Source organism: Sus scrofa, chromosome 8 (assembly GCF_054392235.1).
Source record: "Sus scrofa isolate SSC_HxYL_T2T_F1_AM1 chromosome 8, Sscrofa_HxYL_maternal_Yorkshire_Landrace_v2.0, whole genome shotgun sequence".
In the NCBI taxonomy this organism is placed as follows: Eukaryota; Metazoa; Chordata; class Mammalia; order Artiodactyla; family Suidae; genus Sus; species Sus scrofa.
Genome location: NC_139390.1, coordinates 53433604 through 53454915, shown reverse-complemented (window position 1 = coordinate 53454915; position 21312 = coordinate 53433604). Strand labels below are relative to the sequence as shown.

At 38.3% G+C, this 21312-nt stretch overlaps 1 protein-coding gene across 49 annotated transcripts in view; it reads left to right on the top strand.

Annotated features, from left to right (window-relative positions):
- The window catches only part of MARCHF1 (membrane associated ring-CH-type finger 1), an 836078-nt gene that overhangs the window by 350439 nt on the left and 464327 nt on the right, over positions 1-21312 (top strand). The window lies entirely within an intron of this gene.

Below are 21312 nucleotides of genomic sequence, written 5' to 3'. Positions count from 1 at the left end.
TTTGAGAGGCAGAGAATCAGATGATGTTGCCACAGGCCAGTGGGAGCTAAAACCCTGCCAGAGGGCTACCCAAGAGAAGCTTCATTCATGAGGAAGTACCCACTGGAAAAACAATCTGTCTTTAACCATCTGCTCCAGTTATCCTGCCTTAGCTTCCCAGGTGGAATCCAGAGTGTGGAGGACTTGAATGACTCAGTCCACAGAGTTCATCCTTTCACAGACTAGGGTGGAGCTGGAATAGCAAGTGAATTTGAGGAAAGGCCCCTAAGATTCCACTCTCTTGAGCAGTCAGCTTCTGTTTTTTGTCCTTTGATTAATTTCAGGAAAATGAATTTCCAACTTGGAAGAAATACAGAATCCTACAGTCACCATATCTTTGCTGGGTGAGGTCAAGAATCCATCAGTCAGTCTTACCTGGACCTTAATTATGCAGAAGGTCTAGGTATATAGCACCCCCTGCCCCACGCCTAAGAGCTTTTTCACCTTGGTAAATGGTCAAAACTCCCTTTTCAAAAAATGATGGGGAAGATTTATAATATATACTGCTGCCATGTGGCAGGTTTTCAGAATAACCAGACCTCCCTCCAGGTTAGTATGTTGCATATTTGTAAACTGACTCCCATCAAGGGCGATGTTAAGGGGGTATAAAACCCAGGGGCGCCTTGATTCAAATATATCCCCATAGCACACAGGTTCTTAATCTCAATTTTATCCAGAATCCATGGTGAATATTCTTCTTTTGACAGCTCTGGCTTTGTCCAGTGTCACAATTTCTCTTCCTTCCTGTAACATCCTTGAAATATTTCCCAACTCTCTCCTTTGGCTCTTGACAAATAAAACTATCAAAGATGCTGCAAGTCCTCCAGTATATACTTTTAGAATACAGTGTATACTTTTGGAAAAGACGCTGCACTTTTCTCCTCTGGTTAATACTCAGATGTAAGTCTCATTATGAGACTGAAGGCAGTGAGGAGTGATGAAGATAGATGCTGAAAATAATCAGCCTGGTACTTCAAGGCAGCTGCCCAAGTGAAGTCACTGAAACATTTCTTTCCAAGGATGCTTGGTCCTTGGAGCTGAAGGAGCAGCACTGTTTCCACTGGAAAGAACATTGCAGGAGGATTTTTAGATTCCAAATTTCAACTTTGTCTGCTTTTGCTTGGTATCTAAATCACCAGTCATAGCCCCACTTCTTCCAACAATCTTTATTTCCTTATGATCACAGAGACATAGCAGTGAGCGATGGCTTGAAGTGAGATTTTAATGTCCTGCTCAGGAACTGAACCTGGGTGGCCTGGGTGAAAAACAGGAGTCCTAGCTGCTATGCTAGCTAGAGGATAAAAACAGAATTGCCCTGATTCTTGCCCTCTGTTGAAAGCAAGAATGTTTTAAGGAGGAAAAAACTGTAAAAACAGGTACAAAGTTTATTATTAGAGACACAGTGCAGCATGTGGGAGAGCACAGAGAGAGGCAGTCTATTTATCTAAGGCAGAAGTAAAGCAGTAATACACACCCTGAAGGAGGAGTGGGGGTGGCATCCCCCTGAATGCGGAGCATGCCAGAAAGGTGATTTAAATCACTTATATAGGACAGTTCTTTCAGGTCTTTGTTTTCCTGTGGTCAATAATCTTGTTTTATTTCTCACACCTGACCAGAAACAGGGCCCTCCCTGATCTGTATGCACATCTTTTGTCCAAGATGGATGTCAGAACAAGGGTTTATGGGAAGGTTAGCAAAACTTATTATGACCTGGCATCCCCTCCCTTTTTGACCCCTAGGAGTCTTTCCAAGCTTGTGTAGCTGGGGAGGTCTCCTTGACCCCAGGAGAGATTGATGTTGTCATATTATCTTTTCACTCCAGCAGAGCTCAGCTCCTCCTGTTAACTTTCTCCTTCACACGTCAAAGAGAAGCAAGGCCCAATTCACTCAGCATAAGAAATCCCAGCTATTCTTAGCCCAGGGGCTCTCTACCTCCCACCTCACTTAGGCAAGTGTGCATTTTAGCAACATTGCAGCTCTGTATTCCCCCATAGGCAGACCATGAGTTTGATCTTCAGCCCTGTCCTCCCTATGCTACCACAAATAAGGCATTCTTTTAAGGCTGCTATTAAGATATTCTGGATCTCTACCTGTGACATGAATTGGGAGTTCAATGTTTTGAGTACATACTTATCTTTGCCTATACTATTCAAAATAGTCAGGAACCAGTCATCCCATCCCATAATCTTTGCACTAACCATTTATTTTGCCATGGCCACTAAGTACCAAAGACAATTGATCGCTCAACATTTTGCACTCCGTCAGGAATTATTTCTGTGTCATTCCAGTGAAACCTTGAAAACTATGATCCCACCCTTTTGGGTCACCAGTCTGCACACACATAGGAGAGCCAAGCCATCCCTTGCGGAATCTTGTTTGTGGTACCAATTACTGTATCAGTTGGGGTTGTGGCAGAAGACTGAGGGTATATTCAAAATGGTTTTAATAAAAAGATTTTAAAGAAGACAGAGCTAAGTGAACCAAAAAGGGATGGGGAGGCAGGCAGTGGGCACCTGTAGTGGGAATCCTGGTGGGAGCAGCCTGGGGAGCATAATGCATGTGGAGAGACAGGACAGTGCTGTGCCTCACAGCAGGTGCTCAGCAGCAAAGGGGAGCAGCTACTGCTGGAGATGACATAACCCAGAGAGGAAAGTGTGAGAAGAAACACCTTGGCCTCACTCTCCTCCGAGCCTCCACTCCCTCTTTGTTCCCTGCATTTACCGAACCAGCTAAGGCTGGAGGAGAAAGCCATCCCACGGATGCAGCCTGTGCTGTACTTAGAGGTAGAGTAGAGAAGGCAGAGAGGCCAACAGGACTTAATGGGTCCAAACAATTTAAAAGAATCTCAGAGGCAATTTCAGAAAGACCAATATCTTGACTACTCTTGTGACTATAGCTGTTAAAGTAAAACTTAGGGAAACTAATGGAGTAATGGATTTTGCAGTATATAACCTGTATGGTATACAAAATCACCCTGTATTATGTTAAAAGCATTATGATTTGAAAACCACAAAGTCATTCTGTGATGAGTCCATTATTATTGTGGTAAACAAAATATTTGCATTTGATGTGCATTATTATGGTAAGCAAAAGTAACTGTAAAACGTGGAGGTTCAGGTTACTGGGAAATTACAGCAATTATACAATTGTATACAAATAACAAACAGAACTGTAATAATTATTATTTTCATTGAATCCCTTTATTAGTGAGCATATAATAGTATCCAATTATGATTTAATTTGCATTTCTAGATTACTCATTATGTTGAACATTGTTTTATAGACTTATCAATTATATATTTTATCTGGTGTAACATCCATTAAAATAATTTGACAAATTTATACTTGGTTGGTTGTCTTATTTTTATTGAGCAATAATAAGAGCTCTTTTCCATTTTTGTGATAAATAGCTGTGTCAGAGTTCCCCTGGTGGAGCAGTGGAAACGAATTCAACTAGGAACCATGAGGTTTTGGGTTCGATCCCTGGCCTCGCTCAGTGGGTTAAGGATCCAGCATTGCCATGAACTGTGGGGTAGGTCACAGATGTGGCTTGGATCCTGTGCTGCTGTGGCTGTGGTGTAGGCCGGCAGCTGTAGGTTCGATTAGACCCCTACCCTGGGAACCTCCATATGCTGCAGGTGTGGCCCTAAGAAGCAAAATAAATAAATAAATAAGTATATGTAAATGGGCAGACAGAGGTTTAGATATTTATCTGGAATATTAACAGATGCTTATAATCATTTATATTGAAAATATGAAATTCATTATAATTAATGCATAGTATGAAATGAAAAGGACATTTGTGGAGTGGGAGAAAAATATGTTATTATATATTATTTGCATATTTTGTCATATATCACATATATTCACACCTAAGCCTTTGTTTGTTCAGTTATTTATCATTAATTTCAGTGTTAGCTAGAAACTGTTCAATAAATATCCTTTATCAAGATGAGGGCTTACCTTACCTTTTCTTCCTAGTTTGCTAAAATTTTGTCAACAGATATTGCTTTTTATTATGTGCTTTTCCTGTATTAATTGAGTCAACCATGATGTTTTTCATTTAAGTATTTACTGTGGACCAACACATTAATTTTTTATTGTCAAACTAACATGTTTACCTGGGATAAGCTGAGTGTTTTCATGATGTATTATTCTTTGAAAATATTGCCCTGGAGATTTCTTTGGCCTCTGGGTTCTGTTGAAATATACTATTTGATTTCTAATTATTTGGGTATTTTCCAGATTTCTAAATTTATTCCATTATGATCAGAAAATCGATATTTGGTTATTCCTCTTCTTTTGGGTATATTGAGTATTTCTGTGGCCCATGGTCTGATTTATCTTTAGGAACACTTGATGCACACTTGAAAAGAAATTCTAGTCTGTGGTTCTTGGGTGGATCGGGTTACAGTGCTGCTGTACAATACACATCTTTCCACGCCCACCATCAGTTATAGGAAGAAGACCATTGAAGTCACAAACTATAGTGTTCACTTCTCTACTTCTCCTTCAGGTCCATTGATTGCTTGCTGCCTTATTTAAATTCTGTTAATAACATACAAACATATTTATGGTTTCTATATCTTCCTAAGAAATTAATCATTTTAACGTGATAAAATGTCTTTGTTGCTAATTATATTGATTTTGCTGAATTCTAGTGTGTCTGAATTCTAATTTGTTCTGGATAGTGTTTGTGTGACATAGATCCTTAATCTTTGTGTGTCTTTGCATGGGAAGTGTGATTTCTGTAGACTGCATATGGCTTGCTCTTGCTTTACTTATATCCTTTGACACTTTCTGCCTTTTAATTGGAGTGCTCAAACCATTGTATTAACATAAGCAGCAATACTGTGGGATTACACTCTTATCATCCTCCTATATGTTTTATCCCATCTGTTTTTGTTCTTTTTGTCCTTTTTTCCCTTGCCTTATCAAGGATTGAATATTTTTAGAATTCAATTTTTATCTCTATCTTTGGCTTATTAGCCATATTTATTTTATTTTTATCATGATTTCTAGTGTTTAAATATTCCTGTTTAGGAGTTCCCATCATGGTTCAGAGGTAACAAACCTGATTAGTATCCATGAGGATGCAGGTTCAATCCCTGGCCTTGCTCAGTGGGTTAAGGATCCAGCATTGCCTTGAGCTGTGGTATAGGTCACAGATGCAGCTCGGATCTGGCATTGCTGTGGCTGTGGTGTAGGCTGGAGGCTGAAGCTCCAATTCGACCCTAGCCTGGTAACTTCCATAATGCCATGGATGCGCCCTGGAAAAAAAAAGACCAAAAAAATAATTCCTATTTAACTATCACCATCTACCTCATACTGTTTTACATATATACCCTATATCACACTATTTTACATGAGACCTTACATTGATATGCTTCCTTTTTCCTCTTCCCATCCTTTGTCCTTTGCATATATATATTCAACAATATGTATATGTATGTATACATATATAAAATAAACTCCACAATGTATTATTTTAAATAATCAATTTTTTTAATTTTAAAATAACTTAAATTTCTTTTACAGTTACATATATACATATATGTATTCGTATATACACACACACACGTAAGACATCACTTCTTGCTCTTACTTTGCCTTTGTATGGATACAAATTTCCATCTGGTGTCACTTTCTGTCTGCCTGAAAAGTCTCCTCTAACATTTCTTGTAATGTAGGACCGCTAGCATAAATAATTTTCTCAGTTATTTTTTGTGTGAAAATTATTTTTGCTTTATTTTTCAAGGATATTTTCATTGGTATTTAATTTAACTTGAGCAGCTTTTTGTTGGTTGGTTGGTTGGTTGGTTGGTTTTTTTCCTTGCAAATGCACTGAAGAGATTCTTATTTTTCTTCTTGGATTAAACATGTCGTTTTTTTTTCAGCATTGTTTAACATTTTCTTTTAGTTGAAAGTTTTCAGAAGTTTGAATTTGGTCTGCTTAAGTCTGATTTTCTTATATTTCTTCAGCTTGGGGGTTGATAAGCTTCTTATAATGGTAGATTTAATTATTATAAATTTTAGAAAAAAAATTGACCATTATTTTTTCCAGTATTAATTTCTGCCTCTTCTTCTCTCTCTTTCCTTCTGGCTCTTCATTTTCATGAGTGACAAACTGCTTGATTTTTAACCCACATTTATCTCCTTCTGTCTGTTATTTTACAGTCTTTTTTCTCTCTGTTACAATTTAGATAATTTTTTGTTGCTATGTATCTTCAAGTTGCCATATTTTCCCCTGTAATATATAATTTAGTTTTGAAACTATTTAGTGAATTTTTTTTCAGCTATAATGGAAAAAAAATCATTATACTTAGTGAATTTTGATTTCAGAAATTGTGCAAGTTCTATTTGGCTTTTTAAAAATATTTTTCATCTCTTTCCGCATACATTTGTTTTCCTCTGAGCCAGTTTATCATGGCTATAGTATTGACTCTCTGCTAACTCCATCATATGAATAATTTCTGGAGTTTCTACATCACTGATGTTACTCTTGACTATGAATTATATTTGACTCTGCCTTCATATACCTAATCATGGTTTGTTCAATGCCAGATATTCTGATTCTCAATTGTTAAGAATCTGGAGTTTACTATTTGTCTTTAAAAAGTGCAAACATTTGTCTCAGGACCCAGTTAATTGACTTGAAATTTAGGTTTTGTTTTGTTTTTTGTTTTTTCTGGAGGCTGGCTTTTAGGCTTGATTAGGGAATATCGAGAGTAGAGTAGAATTTACTCTGAGGTATAGTCGCTCAGGAATCTCTGATAAATATCCCTGATTCCACAAACTCCTCCTCTCTCACCTGCTAGATCTGGAACCTTGTTACCTCCATTTGCATGGTTTGTGGCTCTGAGGTGGTTGTTGTGTCCTTGCAAAGCATGACCTCATGAGCACACAGATCAGTGTGTAAAGACTGGAGGAGATGCTCATGCACACTTCTGGAGCCCCATCTCTGAGGTACTTCCTTCCTGGTTCTTTGCACCACAGATTTCAGCCCTCTCCCATTCCCTCCACCTTGGTCTCCTCACCTAAGGTAGACAATGACTCTGGTTTGTCATTCTTCGTACCAGAGTCCAGAAATTGTCACCAAGCAGAAAACCAGAAAATTGTAAGAATCATCTCATTTTTCCTCTTAAAAAAAAATCATGGGTCCGTGTTTCCTGGTTGTTGGTTACTTGGAAACATTTATATTTATGTAATATATTTGCCACAGCTTTATATTTCTGCACAGGTGTTTATAGTTTACAGAGTGGGAGAGAAAGTCTCAGAGCAATTGAGAAAGAAATCTCCCTACCATCACATTATCTTTTTCTCTTTTTATGGCCTCATCTGTGGCACATGGAAGGAAGTTCCCAGGCTAGGGGTGAGATTGGAGCTGCGGCTGCAGGGCTATGCCACAGCCACAGCAACACCAGATCTGAGCTGCATCTGTGACATAGGCCATAGCTTGTGCCAACAGTGGATCCTTAACCCACTGAAGAAGGCCAGGGGTCCAATTCACATCCTAACAGAGACAACATTGTGTCCTTAACCCACTGAACCACAAGAACTCCCTCCCCACTTTTTTTTTTTTTTTTTTGGTCTTTTCGTCTTTTTATGGCCACACCTACAGCTCTGGAGGTTCCCAGGCCAGGGGTCTAATCAGAGCTGTAGGTGCTGGCCTACATCACAGCCACAGCAATGCCAGATCCGAGCTGTGTCTGCAACCTACACCACAGCTCATGCAACGCCAGATCCTTAACCCACTGAGTGAGGCCAGGGATGGAAACCACGTCCTCGTGGATACTAGTCAGGTTTGCTGACCGATGAGCCATGACAGGAACTCCCCCACCATCTCCACCATCACTTTTAACCATACTGCTTCCTTCCTCATTGCATCTACTTTGCCTCATTTGCCTGACTCTTTGATTCTCATTGTGTTCGGAGGTGTTTGCAACTTAACACTTGAGTTCTTTATAGAATGTGTCATGATCTATCTATATGCTTCACACATGTTATATCATCTAACCACATGCTTTTAAACTCTTTACGGATGGGCCTCAAATGCAATTACTAAATGTTTTTCTAGTATTCATCTCATATAGACTGTTTATGACAGCAAATGGTTGTATTTGTTTTAAAGTAATAATATACATATTGGCCACTTCTTTAAAAGAAGAGTAGATTATTGAACAATATGACTGCAAATGCCTTGAACTTTGTTCTTAAATGGAAATTTTATGTGGTAATTTTAATATGAACTAAATGGACATTACTTGCCTTCATGTCTTATTCTTTTGCTAATTGTAGCTATTTTTGGAAAAATTATCCTTGGGTAATTGCAGACTCTTTCATAACAGATGAAATATTGCCAGTTAATTTTAAACAGAGATCTATATTTTTATTGTTTTATTATAGTGATGCAGTTTTACATAATAGTAAATATTTTCTTCGATAGTTGTTCTTCCATGAAGGAAACAGTATAACATTTTAAAATGTAAAACGTTCATAATAGACTTATAGTTCAGATTGCATTTTATTTCCAAACCAATTATAGGTATCTGTCCATTGTGTGCTCTGGGAATAAGTACCTCTTAATATTCTATTCAAGCGTTCTTTCCTTCTCAGTGGACTCCACAGGGATGAAAGATAATTATTAAATTCTATCCAAATCAGTAATTGTGTCAGTAAATATTCAACACAAATAATCCAATTTATTCTTTTCAGTAGTTTAGATAAAGTTGTTCAGTTTCTCTGTGTATTATGCAGAGCTCTTCGGGAAGTAGATTAAGTTTGTTTTCTAAGATGTAGGAGCTTCCTATGATGATTTGACATCCAGGGCACCCACCATCTGTGAAAATTTTCAGGAAATAATGTCTTGCCAAACACTTATCTTTTCAGTTCAATGATTTAAAATCTGGAAGAAAAAAATAGTTTAAAACCCCTATGTTTCAATTATTTTTTCAACCTTTTTAAAGCCCATTTTCTGGATTTTTGACCTGTTACTACTCTGTTGAGTCCACTTTCTTGGGAAAATGGCCAAAAAAAGATAGGAGTTTGTGATGATTATACCCGCCTTGTCCACTCCTGTGAAAGCAAAGGCGCTATAATTATACACTGTGTTGAGCTGGGTGGCTTTGTGGTATGCACTGTGAGGGCAGCATGATCAGGGTACCATGGTGATCTGGTCGCACTCACACCATCAGTATCATATCCCTTCTGCAGTCCACCAATTGGTGCTCTCTATTAACACATTGTTCTAAAGGTGCTTGGTGTCAGGCAGAGGAATATTTCATCTTAAGTCTGTCATTTATTGTACTGGGGACCTGGGCTAGTCACACTCTTCCCAGAACCTCAGTACCCTTCTCTGTTAAATGGAGACAGTTATTCTGCCAAGAAAGCTATGGTAAGAGCCAAATTAGGTATCCAAGACAAGTAGGGTACCTGATTATTAATTGGAATATAGTAGGTGGCTCAACAAAAGGTAGTTACTACTGTCGTTATTGTTCTTTTCTGCAATATAATAACTCAAATTTATAATAACCATATTAAGCCATTGCAACCCTCTGATCATGAAAAGTTGCATTGTATACAGTTTGGGTACAAGGTATATGTTATTTTCTAATAATGCTTAGTTTTTAGTGTGTTATTCAATTTAGCATACATATTTATACTTAATAAGTGTAAATAATTCCATTTACGTATAAAAATTAGGTTTACCTGTGTGTTTGAATATTCCTTTCTTAGCTAGAGTTTGAAGGAACATACCCAATTATTTTTTAAATGTATATATAATCTTCACTGCCCTTTTAAATATAAGTGCCTTTTTTTGTGGTTGAAACATTTATTAAACTTTATCAGAGAGTTCCTGTTATGGCTCCCATGACAGTGGTAATGAACCCAACTGGTATCCATGAGGACATGGGTTCGATCCCTAGCCTTGCTCAGTGGGTTAAGGATCCGGTGTTGCCATGAGCTGTGGTGTAGTTCAAAGACTCAGCTGGAGCCTGAGTTGCTGTGGCTGTGGCATAGGTAGCAGCTGCAGCTCCTGTTAGACCCCTAGCCTGGGAACTTTCATATGCCACAGATGTGACTCTAAAATAAACAAATAAAGTATTTGAACAATTGTTATAGTGTTCTAGTTAATCAGATTTTGGAAACCTAATCGTGAATGCAGAGAGCATCCTGTAAAATTGATATAATATACATCGAATAGTGCTTTTGATTTATTCTTCTTAAAAAGTAGTTACAGTAATACTCCTAAATATTCAATATCCCATTTTCAAATATTTTATAGTATTTCATACATTTTACACCCTTTAATCTTTTTATTGAACATCTTTATAATTTTTTATAGTAGTAACTTTAAAAAATCTTTAATATTTTGGTGTTAACTATGTTAGGAATCTATTATTCATGCATCCTTTTAGACCTTTTGCATGTAGAATTCATGTTAGTCAGCAATTTTAAATTGTAGACAAGGAATGTATAATTGACAAGAAGTACAGTCAGTAACTAGACAGGTAAATTCTTTATAGTGTCGCCACAAGTTGATGATGTAAAACTTCTGTGATGAAGTCTAACACATTTACCCCCTGGGCTTTTCTATTTTATTCCCTGTTGTTTTCGTGTGTGTGTGTGTGTGTGTGTGTGTGTGTGTGTGTCCTTTTAGGGCTGCATCCATGGCATATGGAAGTCCCCAGGCTAGGGGTCTAATCAGAGCTGTAGCTGCCAGCCTACACCAGAGCCACAGCAACACCATATCTGAGTTGCATCTGTGACCTACACCACAGCTCATGGCAACACCGGATCCTTAACCCACTGAGTGAGGCCAGGGGTCGAACCCAAAACCTCATGTTTCCTAGTCGGATTCGTTAACCATTGAGCCATGACGGGAACTCCATTTTTTTTCCTGGTCTTTTTTTAATGGCAAATTACCAACAGCAACATACTCTCTTCCTCCTCAGGTTGAATTCTCCTTTGCTAAAATATATCCCTTCATAACATCACTATCTTCATATAAGGAACAATCTTAGGTACAAAGGATAAACACAAAGTCTAATGTCACAGAATCCCCAAATTAAAAGGGAAGTTCAGCACTTACTGAATCCAGCCTTTAAAAAGATGTTTTAGGAGTTCCCATCGTGTCTCAGTGGTAACAAACTTGACTAGTAACCAGGAGGATGTGTGTTCGATCCCTGGCCTCTCTCAGTGGGTTAAGGATCCGGCGTTACTTTCAACTATGATGTAGGTCGCAGATGTGACTTAGATTCCACGTTGCTGTGGCTGTGGCCTATGTAGGTCAGCAGCTGCATCTATGATTCAACCCCTAGTATGGGAGCTTCCATGTGTCATGGGTGTGGCCCTAAAAAAAGGCAAAATTTAAAAAAAGGATGTTTTAGTTTATTCCTTAATCATCCTAATAAGTGATTGTATATGCCCTATTTGAACAATAAAATTTGTTCCTAAACCATAGAATGGAAAAGTAGCCTGTTTTCATTTTCATGGAATTCTGGTTGTCAGAATTTTTATTCTTGCATTGACTCAGATGGACCTCTAAATGCTAGCCTACACACAGGCAATGAATAGGAGCTCCCTTATTTCAGAATATGCCTGGCTGGCCAGGCCACTGAGGTCAACCCCTTTCCACCCCTTCCATGCTTTTCTGTTACCATCAAGCCCTGGTGACCACACATAAGGTGACATACAAAGTGCAGACCCGACATGTACGTTTCATTCTCAGGCTACTGTTGAAGCAGACTTGCTCTGCCTGCCACTCTCACTGCATCTCCCATGGGCTCCTCTTTCCATCCGTAGCCATCTCCCCAGAACTCTGTGCCCATTGTATCATCTGAGGAATGTTCCGGCTCCTGTTGATGGTCATGGTCACTTCCTAAAAAGACGTGCCATCTCAGGATCCAGTAGATGCTTCCCTTCTGCTGAGACTCCACCTCCAGGACTGTCTGTGGTGACTGCCCTTTTGCCAGCACTCATGTCTCAGGTGAGGCATCTCATAGACTCCTCCTGTGCACTTCTCCTGTGGGCCATTTTCCTGTTGAACAACCTGCCTGATAGGGAAGACTAGAAGCTCCCTGGATATCATTTGCTTGCTTCCCAGGGTATCCAAGTAGTATGTCTTTCTTGATGCTCAGATTTCAAACTTGTTTTCTAATTTTTGTGCACCTGGCATTTGCCTCTCACCAGAAAGTGCTTCTAATTCAAAGGAAAAAGTCACCAGATTTGATGAGGAAGAGAGTCCACTGTACAGAGTTAAAAACAAGGCTATCCAAGTGCTTTTACTAATTCTTTTAGTCAGCATCTAAAATGTAGAAATCTAAATTTATCCGAGTATTCTTTCCTCTTTCCTAGAAAGAGGCCAGACCTATCTTAGCTGTCTGAATATGTAGTAGGTAATATTTAGCCAAAAATGCATTAATTCATCAAAAAATATATAAACAACCAATAGGGAATTAAGGTTTCAGTTGTTCCTTATTTTCCATTCCTTATATTGTTTTTTAAATTAAAATGTTGGCTTAATATTTTCATCCATATTAAAACAATTTAGATCATGACACTAATCTTAAAATAATATATGCAAGAGAGTAGTTAGTGAATTTAGTACACGTTTTTCCTCTGGGACCTTTATATTAGCTACTCATAATTTCTTATTTCATTTATTTATTTCTAAAGGTCTGCAAGGAATGTACATGCAGGTTTAAAAAACAAGGGCAAGCAATTTTGTTCTCAAAAGGATCGAGAGATGGTTTTGTATACTCAGTGGTCTCTTAAAATACATTGTTCACCTGGGGTTATACCCAGTTATTTTTAGTAGCTCACTAAAAGTATATTACTTTATGCACTTTTAGGACAGGGCTAACAGTAAAAATGATCAAAGGACCTGTCTACAGGAGTCAATTTGTTTCCTAGGTCTGTCATACCAAAAACTCAATGGCTTAAACAATAAAAATTTATTGTCTTGGTTCTGAAAGCTAATAGTCCACAATCAAGGTGTCTGCTGGGGCTCTTCCTTCTCGAGATTCTGTGCAGTCCCAGGCTTAAGGTAGCATAGCTACAAATGTCACATGGCATCTCCCCATACGTGTGTCCATCTCTGGGTCCAAATGTTCCCGTTTTTTTGAGGACTCCAGTTGTACTGGATTGGGGCTCACACTGATGACTCATTTAAAATTGCTTAGGGAGTTCCTGTCATGGCACAATGGAAATGAAACCGACTAGTATCCATGAGGACGTGGGTTCGATCCCCGGCCTCACTCAGTGGGTCAGGGATCCGGCATTGCTGTGAGCTATAGTATATAGGTCGCAGACATAGTTTGGATCCTGAGTTGCTATGGCTGTGGTGTAGGCTGGCAGCTGAAGCTCCAATTCAACCCATAGCCTGGGAACTGCCATATGCCATGGGTACAACCCTAAAAAACAAAAAAATAAAAAACATAAAAGCATGAAATAAAATAAAATATCTTACATCTAGAAAGACCCTTTGTCCAAATAAAATCATATCCTGTGGTACTGAGAGCTGAGACTCCAACGTATTTTTCAGGAGACTTAATTCAACCCATTACATGGAGTAGTATAGCTCATTGAAAAGAGGCATTATTAAATTCTGGGGATATTCCATGTCTTATTTCTAAAAATCTGCAAGGAATATTATACATGCTGGTTTGAAAAAATAGAATAAGCAATTTTCTTCTCAAAAATATCAAGAGATAGCTTTGTACACTGAATGGTCTTAAGAAAATACATTGCTCAACTGAGGTTATACCCAGTTATTTTTCAAATTATATTATTTTGAAAAACAAAATAAATCCTTAAGCTACAAAAACTAGGAAATTAGTGGTAACTTTTTATTGAAGGTAGCATATTTTCTATTTTTCAGAAAAATTTTTAAAACCTTTAGTAAAATGAAGTTTCTGAAGAGGAGATACTTGGAATTCACAATTATACCATAAAGTATATTTCTCTCAGAACAGTTAACAGTGAGAATATGAATGAATTATGTGCATAAATGTATTTATGACATAGATTTTTTTTTTTTACTTAAAACAAATCTAAGCTTTATACTCATAAAATTGGACCAGATCATGGTGAAAGGGCAGAAGATTTTGTGAATCAGGAAACTGTTGTGCATTAACTCTGCCATCAGCTAGACTCCAGGCATGTCTATGGACTTAAGCTGGTCATCTCTAAGGTGGTAGGGTGCTTTCTGATTTAACTTCCAAATGCAAAATTCTATAATTCTATTTTTCACGTAAATGGAATAAACTTATCTATAGAGAATGCCAATTATGTATATATTTATAGAGAATACAAATAAATAATTTTTGAGCAGATAACTGTATCTCTACATCTAGACTTAAATTTTATTTAGGAATCCAAAGTAGTGTTATTTGTTCTGTGTTTTGGTGCGTATGCTCGTGTGTTCACGAGAATGCCAGGGCCAATTCTCCTTTGCTTAATATCTTAAGACCATACAAGATGTGCTTGATTAAATCTGCTCTTTAATTTTCTTTTTTTTTTATTTTTTTTTATTTTATTTTTTTTATTTTCCCTCTGTACAGCAAAGGGGTCAGGTTATCCTTACATGTATACATTACAATTACAGTTTTTCCCCCACCCTTTTTTCTGTTGCAACATGAGTATCTAGACATAGTTCTCAATGCTATTCAGCAGGATTTCCTTGTAAATCTATGCTAAATTGTGTCTGATAAGCCCAAGCTCCCAATCCCTCCCACTCCCTCCTCTTATGCATTAAGTCAGAGTGTTGACATGATGAAGAGAAGCTACTCTTTCCTTCACCTCTGAACTGAACTTCTGGGGGGAGATTTCCTGCTGGGCTCTGAGAAGGCTGGTTTCCCTGACGCCTTGGAGATGAAGTTCCAAATACAGAGAGTGGGGCACCACTACCTGCCCTCACCCCTTTCCTGGGAGAGCAGGTGGTAGGTTCAGGAGCAACAGTGATTTGAAGACCTACGGTAACTCCAGCACCCTTGTAGATATCAGTCTGTCCTTTGGGATGAATGCTTTACTTTCTGAAGATATGTGCAAAACTGGATATTTGCCCTAAGATTTATTTTTTTAATTTTTCTTTGTTCAACCAGAAAGAGAACATTAGCAAAAATTAACTTGTGGATTTATATACTAGGATAGCAAGGCTGTTTAACTTTGTTTGCCAAAATCAATCTTGCTTTTTAAACAAAATTTTATTCTCTTTGTCTGGTCCAGAAAAAGAAAGCAGAATATTAAAAATTCACCTTTAGTTAATCCTAAACTATGTCCACAAAGCTAAGCAAATAGTAAAATATGCTTATGTTCCTTAGAATCTGGATTATTTCTAACATATAGTATTTTTTAGATAACTGAACAAAATGATCTTTTTTTCTTTCCCGTGGCAAATTAGAAAGGAGCAAAGGTCAGTCCTATGAAATTAATAAGGAGATTCTGTTTCTGATGATATTCTTTTGTCAAAAGCATAATATAAAAATACAGACTCATACAACTGACTATTTCAGTGCCTACTGTAATTATTACACATTTTATCTGACCGTGCGGCTTACTATTGATTCTCCAAAAGACTGAAATTAATTTCTTGGCTTCATTGTAGTTGGCTTCAAGCTCAGAAAATAGATGTGTCCAAAATTAGGACCGATACTTTCCAGAGAATGAAATCAAGGACCTTGTAGGTTCATCAGTCTGTCCTCAGCTTTGTGAGTTGATCATCTGATTGCTTCTGAAAGGTCTTCAGAGACAGTATATCTGTGTGGAATGGATGTTCTCTTACTCACCAAAGATTCCTGGATAGAGAAATAAAAGATGCTTGGAAATACAAAATACAGCTATGCAGTGAACCCCAACCAATCAGACAAAACCCAGAAAAATGCACTATTTTAGAAATGCTTCATTACACTGCACACCTTTATAAATCCATAATCAATTTTTTTTTTTTTTTTGCTTTTTTTTAGGGCTGCATCCACAGCATACAGAGGTTCCCAGGCTAGGGGTCTAATTGAAGCTACAGATGCTGGACTACACCACAGCCACAGCAATGCCGGATCCGAGCTGCATCTTCTACCTACACCACAGCTTACAGCAACGCCAGATCCTTAACCTACTGAGTGAGGCCAGGAATTGAACCCACAACCTCATGGTTCCTAGCTGGATTCTTTTCTGCTGTGCCATGATGGGAACTTCTCAGAATCAGAATTTTAAATTATTTTTCTGCTTTATTTTTTTTCCTCATTCCCATTGATTTTATTGTGCTGGAGTTTTTCCCTAACCCTGCATAAGATTTTGTAAGCATATGGTTCGGCACTTCCCCAGGAAAAAAAGCTTTTCCATCCAAGTTCTTCCTCCTCCTCTTTTACACCTATCACGAAAACTTCATGTGATGCCATCCTGATCATCCATCCTTCTCCATGACCTGTGACATTGGTTATCCAGGGCCTCGTGCAAAAACACCTTAAAAACCCATTCTGTCCAGATTTTCTCCCCTTCAACAGGGATGTGTTATGAAATATCCTTTCCTCAACTCAGAAGTCCTTGTTTCCATTTCCAGAATAAACTTTACTTAAAGTTCTTATCATATGACTTCCATCCCTCTATCCATGCATTTATAACTTCCATACTGCTTTGCATAGACTTTGTTTCTTCCAGGCCCTTGGCCTGGTTCCTAGTTTCAATCAGTGTCACATTCAAATGGCTTATAGCTTAAACACCTTGATAGCTTAAATTTTTTCTGTGTTTTTATTCATCTTTTTAAAAATTATAGCTGATTTATAATATTTTGCTAATTTCTGCTATACGGCAAAGTGACCCAGTCATACATATATGTACATTCCCTATCTTATATTATCTCCCATCATAGTCTTCCCCAAGGGACTGGCTACATATTTTTATGGATTTTATTTCATTTTTTCAGGGTAACACCTGGGGCATATGGAAGTTCCCAGGATAGGGGTTGAATTGGAGCTGCAGCCACTAGCCTACATCACAGTCACAGCCACAACAATGTGGGATCTGAGGCATGTCTGCAACCTACACCACAGCTCATGGCAATACTGGATCCTTAACCTAGTAAGCAAGGCCAGGGTTTGAACCAGCATCCTCATGGATGCTAGTTAGGTTTGTAACCTGTTGAAACACAATGGGAGCCCCTCTATGAATTTTAAAATAGTCTCCTGCCAATCTCACAGTCCTCTCTATGCCTCAAAATGACTCTGGCACCTTACCTCTAATCATCCCAAACTCAGTCCCCAATTCCTCTCCATAATGAACTATTTAGACTTATAATGATTTCTCAGTACTCAAACTTCCTTTGACACTTGCATTCAATATTCTATATTATGTTTCAATACTGAGTGTTTTGTACCATCTATTTTTTCAAACTGACTTACCTGTAGAAATTGCAACTCCCTAATGACACAGGAAACTCTTTGCTTACCAAGATTGTCCCACAAAATTTTCCCTATTACCTCCTGTGCCTTAATTCTGAGCCATGGTTCAGGAAACACAGAATATGCTCAATAAGTGTTTGCTGAATTGAATCATCAGTCTCTCTAGTAAAGAATTATCAGATATTTACCTGGTTCTTTGTCTTTGCCTAATAGGCTGTTTCTTTTCTTGCTTAATTATGGTCAAAGGTAATAAACATTTTAGAAGTCATTTTTTTTTTTTTTTTTGTTTTTGAAGCAGGGAAAGATGGAGGTAGGTCTTATAGCATAGACTCCAATGAGTACGTCATTTGTTTTCCTTTTAAAACAAGAGACCGCTAAGGCCAATGACAGCAAGGATAAGCACCAAATCCGAGCTTCTCCAGGAAGTTCCTAACATTAGAATCACCAACTACAAACCCCAAAGATATTAGCCAGAGGCAGTAATCAAGGTCCTGTTCACAGGGCTGGGGAGTTGGAAGACAAAAGATGGACACGAAACAAATGTAATTTAGGGCTGTGTATGGAACAGCACCCAGATGGGGTAAATACTCCAGGATGTCTCAACGATAACAGTAGTCAGTGGCATCCACAGAAATCAAGTGTGGACCTTTGTTTCTACAGTGTCCGGGGATTGTGTCCGTTTACATAGATCAGAGGAGTGATTCCAGATTCCAGGGCTCTTTTCTCATGTCCGGCCAGTGCCGGAAGCATGCAGCTCTTGAGCGCATTGCTGCTCGTTTACTCTGGGGGTTAAATTACTGCAAGAGAAGGTCTGGTTTTCATGGGAGAAATGCATCCATTTCATTTTTCTCAGCTTTGGAGAGAGGTCACTTGGGGAGAGCATGCTTTGGGAGGTACTCGTGGAAATTGTGAGATTAAATGCATCCTTGACATCCCCTGGTGTAGGCTCCAAAGTTCCAAGGCTGAGAAGCCTTAGCACTCATGGTTGGTTCATGGTATTTATTTTCCCTGACCCAGTTTGGAAATGTTAAAAGCTCAATTTGTGGCAATACCTAATATAATACTAGGTCAGTGTTTATTCAACATCCTGGTTATTAATTTTTCTTGTTACTTATGAAGCATTTAGTTGAAAAGACATAATAAATTTAATTTATTATGTAAATACCAACTAAACTCTTGTTTAGTGTGTAAAATACTTGACTCAGTAAATCTTTTTCTGGAATTCAATTTAGATTCTAAATTTTAAGATAAAGAAAGCTAATTGAAATAACTCAACCACAGGAATCAAATTAACTTGAAATTCAAATCTGATTTTTAAAAAATCTCAGAGTAAACAAAGGATAACCAGACACACATAATGAGGTAAAGGATTAAGACAGCCATTTAGTTAATTCAAGCTAAAAATCTCCTGTAACTTCAATGAATATTTTAAGCAAAAGTATTTAAGTCTAAATTATTTGGAAAGCTGCCTTTGCTTTTTATGGAACTTTTCCTGGATGTAAACACAGACAATATTACTTTTCTAAACAGATTCATAATTTACATTTTAGTAGTTGTCACACACTATTAAATTTACAGACTTCTATTTCCAACCTTCCCTTAATTAAGACAATCCTTTGAGATAGAGGGGTGAACGGTTATTTTTAAAGTAAGGAAATGCCTGCTTCATAATTGCAGATCACAGATGTGAAACTTGAGCTACAAAAATGTTTAAGCCTTATCTACTTAACTGTGGACATGGAAGTTTTGGAAGAGACTGGTTTTTAGTCATTTCATTAAAGCTTCTGTGTTCAAGTTTGTACTTTGTAAACTCAGAATGATGATGAATGCTAGGTTTAGGGCTATCTAATTCTATTTTTTATTATTTTAAAGCAAGACACTTGTCACTAGGTAAACTTTAATTAGCTTTTAATGTAAAGTTATTTAGTTGATAATGCTGCAGTGATTCTCCAAATTGGTTGATGATAGAATCATCTGTGACATATTAAAAAAATGGCCACCTCACATTCCCCCTGCAGCCCTGCTGAACCTGAATCCCTGGTCAGGTGAGTCTCAGGTGGTCTTTTCTGTATGTTATGAAATCCGCCAGGTGAGCCTGATGGTTGGTAGAGCCTCCTGCCAGAGCTCAGATGGGGTGGCAAATTTAGGCTGGAGAGTTAGACCAAACTTGAGAGTACATCAAAATGTTACTTTTACTAAATAAATATTTTTAGCATTCTGATTATATTTGTCTCCATTGCCAATGACAGTACTACCTTTTCCACATTTTATCTATATTCTGAGTTTAAATAAATAGGAACAGGAGTTCCCGTCGTGGCGCAGTGGTTAACGAATCCGACTAGGAACCATGAGGTTGCGGGTTCGGTCCCTGCCCTTGCTCAGTGGGTTAACGATCTGGCATTGCCGTGAGCTGTGGTGTAGGTTGCAGACGCGGCTCGAATCCCGCGTTGCTGTGGCTCTGGCATAGGCTGGTGGCTACAGCTCCGATTCAACCCCTAGCCTGGGAACCTCCATATGCCGCGGGAGCGGCCCAAGAAATAGCAACAACAACAACAACAAAAGACAAAAGACAAAAGACAAAAAGAAAAAAGAAAAATAAATAAATAAATAAATAAATAGGAACATCAACTAGAAATGGCATTATTGTAGATTATGAAACTAGTAAGAGATGATTGCAGCTAGAAACTACTTTGAAGATCTCCTGTTTGATTAGGGACAAATCTGAATCATAAGCAGTAAGTTGAAGATGTGTAAAAAAACGACACATTTTCTGAATTTTGCTTCTTTGGGGGGTGAAGAAACCCAAAGATCCTTGGAGATCTGACTTATTCACAAAGTGCATGTACCTAAACTAAGAAAAGAAAATCCTGTCCTTTTAAAAACAGAATACCAAATACCCTAACAAAGAAAACATGATCACAGTAGAAAAGGACCTTTTAAAAGTGAATCCATTTTGAGAATTCACTTCACTGAAATACTGGATTTTTTTAATTTGAAGATCAGAAATTTGGATTAACCATTTATTTTTCTGCAAATTGTATAACTATAAAGAGGACAATGAAGTCCTTGGCAGAGTCCTTTTCCTTCCTGGAAAAGCAAAGAGGGAAGGCACTTGGTTCCAAAAATGTGTTTCTGGGAGCACAGGAGTTGCAGTAAAGCAGAAATGGGTGGTGGGGCTTGAGCCCCAGGGTGACATTCCTGACTCCCGTTGCTGATGTCTTACTGAGGAAGGCGCAGGCAGCAGGCAGCTCTCTTAAAACCAGCCAAGGAAAGACGTGCTCACTGGCTCTCAACTTCTCTCTCTCTCTTATTTTTAACACCACGTGCTGTGCTCTTCACTTCAAGGCAGATCCTTGGACCTAAGCAGATTACTGTGGCTGCATTAAGGACATGGCCAGTTAGCCGTGCTTTTCAAGGCAGAGATTTGGCTCCAAATAGGACACTAAGCTTTTCAGCCTTCTGCTTATTTACCTAGTCAGCAGGATGCAGTGTATCTGGGTGCTTGGTGGACTCCTGGGGAATCAGGGAAAAACAAAAGCAGGAGTGGCAGCCGCTGCAAACGTGGGAGTCAGTGCCATTAAAGGAAGCGGTTGCTAATAAAGGCCTGTGAGACCTAGGTTTCCTTGGTTTCCATGACAGTTATTAGGTACCATAGAAATTGACTTATCTCCCACAATGCTCTCAGGGGAGGGGGCTCCAGGGACAGAGCAGGGCAGCTCTGACTTGCAGTAATCCATCCTTGGAGATGCAACACTCCCTGGATTACTTACTCTTTCTTGCATTTCTTTGAGATTCCCTTTCCCTCTGTTTGATGTTTTGGCCAGAGCCCCTGGCTTCCGCTGCACAGTATCTCCAATGCTATTTTTCCCCTTTTTGT